Raw genomic sequence first — 6019 nt, forward strand, 5'->3', positions numbered from 1 at the left:
GTCAGTCACAGTGATTCAGCACAGGTGATAATCACCCCCACCCAGAAGTGCCCTAACCCTCTGAACTGCATGAATGTTGTACAACGTATTCTTTTATCCATTTTGTCTCTTTTTCTTTTCTTTTTTTCTCTCTTTCTTTTGCATGTTAAAAGTGCTGCAGTGCTTAGGATGCAAAATTTAACATGCACTCAAAAAATACAGGACCGGGTTTTAAACAAATGAGGAAACAGATTCTTCTACGAAGCATTCTTCTTCATTCAGGAAGAAAAGCATTTTACTATAATGTTATTAGATGAGGGAGGGGTGAACCAAATGGAAAACAAATTGACCACATTCCAATACAAGGTTGGAATGCTAATACAAAACCAGTCAAGTTTTTATTAGGTTAAAGAGTGTTGTGCCTCAAGTACTTGGCTCTGCAGAGACAGAGAAAAATATTTCCAATGATGGCAGCAAAATCAACAAAAGATGAAAAATGTAAACTTGACAGAAAGCTTATTGAAGTAAACAGAGGTCACATATATACTGTGACATTTAGGATCCAATCGAATACTGAGAAGTTATTGCAAGGGTAGCCAACATGGTACCCTCTAGATGTTGCTGGACTACAGTTCCCATCATCCCTGACCATTGGCCATGCTGGCTGTGGCTGATGGGTGTTGTAGTCCAACAACATCTGGAGGGCAACACACTGGCTATCCTTGGGTTATAGGATTTGGCAGAAGAAGCCCTACTATGCTGTTGAAACACCTCAGATGTCAGAACACTCCAGAGCTGCTCTGCTGGTGAAAACAGGGAGGTTGAGCAGCTGCTATGAGACACACATCTACCTTTTATTAATTCTCATATGTTTGCTCATTTTTAAAGGGGGTGTGAATTGTAATTTGATGGTTTTGTATTGAATGAGATTGCTTTGTACGCTTATCTTGTGAGATCAATTGCCCTGGAAGTCAGTTTAATAATCTCCAGAAGCTGCCAACTCTCCATGGGCCACTTTGACAGGAGGGCCATCAATCATCTTATGTCCTATTACATCAGGTAATTGAAGGTTCAAGCTTGCTTCCATTGAAGCCACAACTGCAATAAATTGTTTCTTCGTTTTGCAGCCCAGGTTAGGATTCAGTCTGAGGCTGCAGAGAATTACGAGAGTATTTATAGCTGGCTTTTTTTATTTTTATTATTGTGACAGCTACTTCTGTCACTGTACAGGGTAGCAGAAAAAGTTACCTCCCTTTTTTAAAAAAAAATGAAGATTTTTAGCTTCATGGAAAGAACTGGACCCACACTTGGAGCGCAATCCCAGTCCTTCCTTTGCAAGCAGCTTAGAACTTTCCTTTGCCTGCAGTGATATGACACCAAGCACAGTTGTCTGTGGTTTTCTCAAAGAAGTGAGCCTCAAGCCCCAGTGGAACAGAAAAAAATGTTTTTTGCCTGTACCTACAGTTACTACAAGAAGTTTAAGAATACAGGGTTACTAGTAGGAGTCATACATAAGGCTGCACGATTGCTAGTTGGAGATTCATGCTATATGTTTAAATTAACAGACAAAGTAGAAGTTGAAGCAACTTTTGTCTCCAGCTTCATTGATTAATTTAAAAGAAATGTGTGGCCATCCAGAGTCCAGGCTGGCAATGCTATAAAAACAAAACCGTGGCCACAAAGCTCTAAGGAAAGCTTAAGTGACCCAGAACAACATGAGCATTCGAGGAGATCTTAAATGCATGCATAATTAAAGTAGCAGTGAAAGGATGGGGTGGCAAGGCAAGGTGCATGTAACAAAGGGATTCAACACTGCACCCATTGAAAGTAAGAGAGCTACACTGCAGTCATGCCTTTAATTAGCTGTATGAGCAGGTGTGTCAAGAGTGGAATCTCTTAATGAGTTATAGTAGGTTTCCTGTTGTTGTTCATTTAACAGGCATAGTCATGGGGATTTAATGACTGGATAACAGTTGAAGCTAACAACACATAAATACTTGGGAAGGAAGTAGAAGCACCATTCAGCAGAGTATTGGAAAAAATAACAGCAACAGAAATACCCATGAGAGGATGCTCTGATCTGAGAGTTAAATGCAAGGCTGCCATGTATTATTATTAGTAGTAGTAGTAGTAGTAGTATACTGCCCTTTGTCTGAAGATCACAGGGCAGTTCACAACATAAAAATACAAAATGAGAATACAAAATACATAATAAAAACAAGAACAAACCAATAATACTCCTCCCACTCGCTCCCACAAATAAATTTATAAGACCATACAGAATGTTAATCAGCCGAAGACCTGGTACAACCACCACGGTACTGGAACTATTAAAATGTGTGTGTGCAATAATAATTTTGTTATACCAGTATAATAATAAAAAACCTCATAATGAATAGTATATGTACTGAACCACAGGAATATAGTGAAGTGTCTATCTAAATTTACGTAAGAGTGTGTCAGTCCCCCTATGTACCATAAGACCAAAGGTCTACATGATTGCTTCTCAATTACTTCTAGATGCAGCTGTGGAAAAACAGCAGGCATTCTCAGTAAGATTGATTCAATGTGAACATCAAACCAACGGTTCAGTTATTGCAAGAACTGAACTGAAATCATATTAGTTCTCTTCCCCCACCTTATTTATCATACAATAAATGCTTTCCAGTTTCTTCTGAGGTGTCAATATTTTCATCCTCAGCTGCCCTTGAGGTTATCCCTCTTCAAAAAGAATTCCAGTGTTGCCTGGCATTCTGACTGGTTGGCTCCACAGAAGACCTGGATGTGTTACCAGAAATTCCATCTGACTTCCTCACACATGGAACACATTACCACTATTGTCTCAGCAATGCAATTCCTTAGAAAATTGGAGGGCCTGCTGTGTCTCAGGCTAGCTCAGGTAATGCTGCTTTCCAGCTACTCCACAATTATATTTAAGTGTGTGTATGTCTGCTTCTTATCTCAGATATAATGGTAGATATCAAGTGTGAGTTGACTGAAGATGAAAGGATGCCATTTTAAAGTAACAGAAAGGATGAGAACGTTTACATTTTAACAACTTTACTTTCAAATATATGCTTGAAACCACATAAAACAGTGGGTCTTGTTATTCCCTTCCCCTGAGGCAGAATCAGTATCTAATCAATGTCAGTTAATTGTAATATGCAGTCTTTAAACTACATAACTGCTTTGATTCCTATATACTCAAATTTGTTCTCTTAGTCAGCAATCCCCATACCGTTAGGAATTTTATATACCTGGGACAGCAGACTGAAGGATAATGCTTTGCTCCTTCAAGCTTTTGCACATCCTGAATTCAAGCTGAGTCTGTGTGCACCTGTGCTCCATGGCTTACGTATCACATCCATGTGAGTCTGGGGGTATAAGAGGACCAGCTGGGTGATGGTGAAAAAAAGGCAGCCCTGAGTCCAAGGTAGATGCTTACAAGGGCAGTGGACATCAGCCTTTGACTTTTATTTAAAAGGAACACAAACTGGTCCAAAGAACACAGTTTTCTACCTGGGCATAAAATGTAACTGCAGTTGGTAGATGCTGAAGAACAGTGGGCCCAGGACAGAACCCCATGGCACCCCACTTGTCACTTTTCTCCAGGATGATGAGGAACCATTAGTGAGCACTCTTTGGGTTTGGTTAGTCAACCAGCTACAATTCCACCTAACAGTTACCAGTTGCTGGAAACCACAGGAGGGGAGAGTGCTCCCTGTTGTGCTCCCTGGTTTCTCATAGGCATCTGGTTGGCCACTCTCAAACCAGCATGCTAGACTAGATGGGTCATTGGCTTGACACAGCAGGCAACTCTTATGGTCTTACGCCCCCTGAGTGTCGTTGGACTTTAAATCTCATTAGCCTCAGCCAACATGGCCAATGGTAATTATAGTCCAACACAGGTTCCTCATTCATGCCCGAAATAGTATTTACAGAGCATGACAGTGGCTAAATAATGACAAAGGCATTGATTATTACAATATCAGTGGCAATGCTGACTTCCTTGTTCCTTTCAGATTCTGCAAAGAGCTACCCTTGTATGAGGGTGGTCCCCTCAAGAGCTCAGCAAAAGTTTGCTTTCCTGGGCTGCAGAAAAGCTCGCCCTGAAGCGCTCTATGCAGATTATGTTCTGTGGATAATCAGAGGATGCCATCTCTCAGCTCTGTAATTTCAGCCCATTTTATGATCATTATAAAAGGAACTGTAAACATTATTAAAATGAACAGCCAGCCTTTCAATTTACTTGGGTGGACACAGCAAATAATTTCTCAGTGTCCCTGGTTGCTTATTTGAATTGTTTTAATTAAATTAAAAGTGTGACTTGATTCTGCATCAAAACAAAAAATTCAATAAACTAAAACCATCATTACAATAATATGTAACAGTACATGTGAAAAGGATTGAGGAGTCTTGGTGGACCACAAGCTTAACATGAGTTACTAGTGTGATGCAGCATCAGAAGAAGAAGAAGAAGAGGAGGAGGAGGAAGAAGCAAAGCTAAGGCTATTCTAGGCTGCATCAACAGAAGTATAGTGTCCAGATCAGGGGAAGGAATAGTACCACTCTATCCTGCCTTGGTCAGACCACACCTGGAATACTATGTCCAATTCTGTGTCCACAATTTAAGAAGGCTGTTAACAAGCTGGAACATGTGCAGAGGAGGGCAACCAAGATGGTCAAGGGTCTGGAAACCAAGCCTTATGAAGAGCAGTTAAAGCAGCTGGGTATGTTTAGCCTGGAAAAGAGGAGACTGAGGGAAGATATGATAGCCATCTTCAAATATCTTAAGGGTTGTCATATGGAAGAGGGAACAAGCTTGTTTTCTCCTGCTCTGGAGGGTAGGACTCAAACCAATGGTTTCAAGTTACAAGAAAACAGATTCCGACTAAACATATGGGAAAACTTTCTGACAGTAAGAGCTGTTTGACAGTGGAACAGTCTCCCTCAGGAGGTTGTGGACTCTCCTTCCTTGGAGGTGTTTAAGCAGAGGTTGGTTGGCTATCTGTCATGGATGCTTTAGCTGAGATTCCTGCATTGCAGGGGGCTGAACTAGATGACCCTCTATGATAAAATACAGAACAGGCCATACAACTGACACAATAAATACAGTATAATTAGAACAGCTTATATATATATATATATATATATATATATATATATATATTGCTAAATAAAAATTAGTTTTAGCCTTTCTCCAGAAAGACAACAAAGGACAAGTACTAGCTAAGGACCTCAGGGCAATGTTCCAGGGATGTGGAGACAAAATTCAGATATGACATGTGGCATACTATAGGATGCTGAAAAATCCAGTAAAGACAAAATAGTTGAACTGTATCTAAATATTATCTAAATATCTAAATATTTTGGCTTACCTGATTTACAGATCAAGCTTTAGTCGATTCTGGAATACAATCCCTGCCACAATCGTTTTTAAAACAGTCTCTATAAGAAGCAGAAGAGGCACACTGAAAAAACACACACCCAGTATTCCACAAGTATTTAAAATGCAAATGGTATTAAAGGCCAGACTGTTCAGAGTGTGGATTCCCTACAGTGCTGGCTTTAAGACATGATTTTACTACCATGTTTTTACTACTTTTGGTACAGAGGATGACTTCAGATGTTCACATATGACATCAGATTCCACATCTGTGTACACCTGTTGCTGAAAAACACATCTGAAGCATTTAATCCCTGCAGGGAACTTAAGCAACGCTGAAAAGATGTCAATTTTAGAAGGGATCAGTTTGAGCAGCCAAGTTTTTGCTATATTATAGTTTGGATTGTGATTTTATTATTTGTTTTTAAAGATTGTATTTCGCTGTTTGCCACCTTTGGGTGCAAGAAATAGCCTGTATATTTTTCCATTCTTTTGTTGACAGCACAGCTTTATGCATAGTGCAGGAAATTCCCCTCCTATTCACTTCAGCAGCAAGGGGGAGTATTCAAAAACAGATCAAGTGTTGAAAAATGCCCCAACCATGACACCAGGATGGAGGATAAGCTATTGTGTAATTCCACACCCAATCATAGC

Source organism: Podarcis tiliguerta (genome assembly GCF_965153285.1).
Source record: "Podarcis tiliguerta genome assembly, chromosome: 5".
In the NCBI taxonomy this organism is placed as follows: domain Eukaryota; kingdom Metazoa; phylum Chordata; class Lepidosauria; order Squamata; family Lacertidae; genus Podarcis; species Podarcis tiliguerta.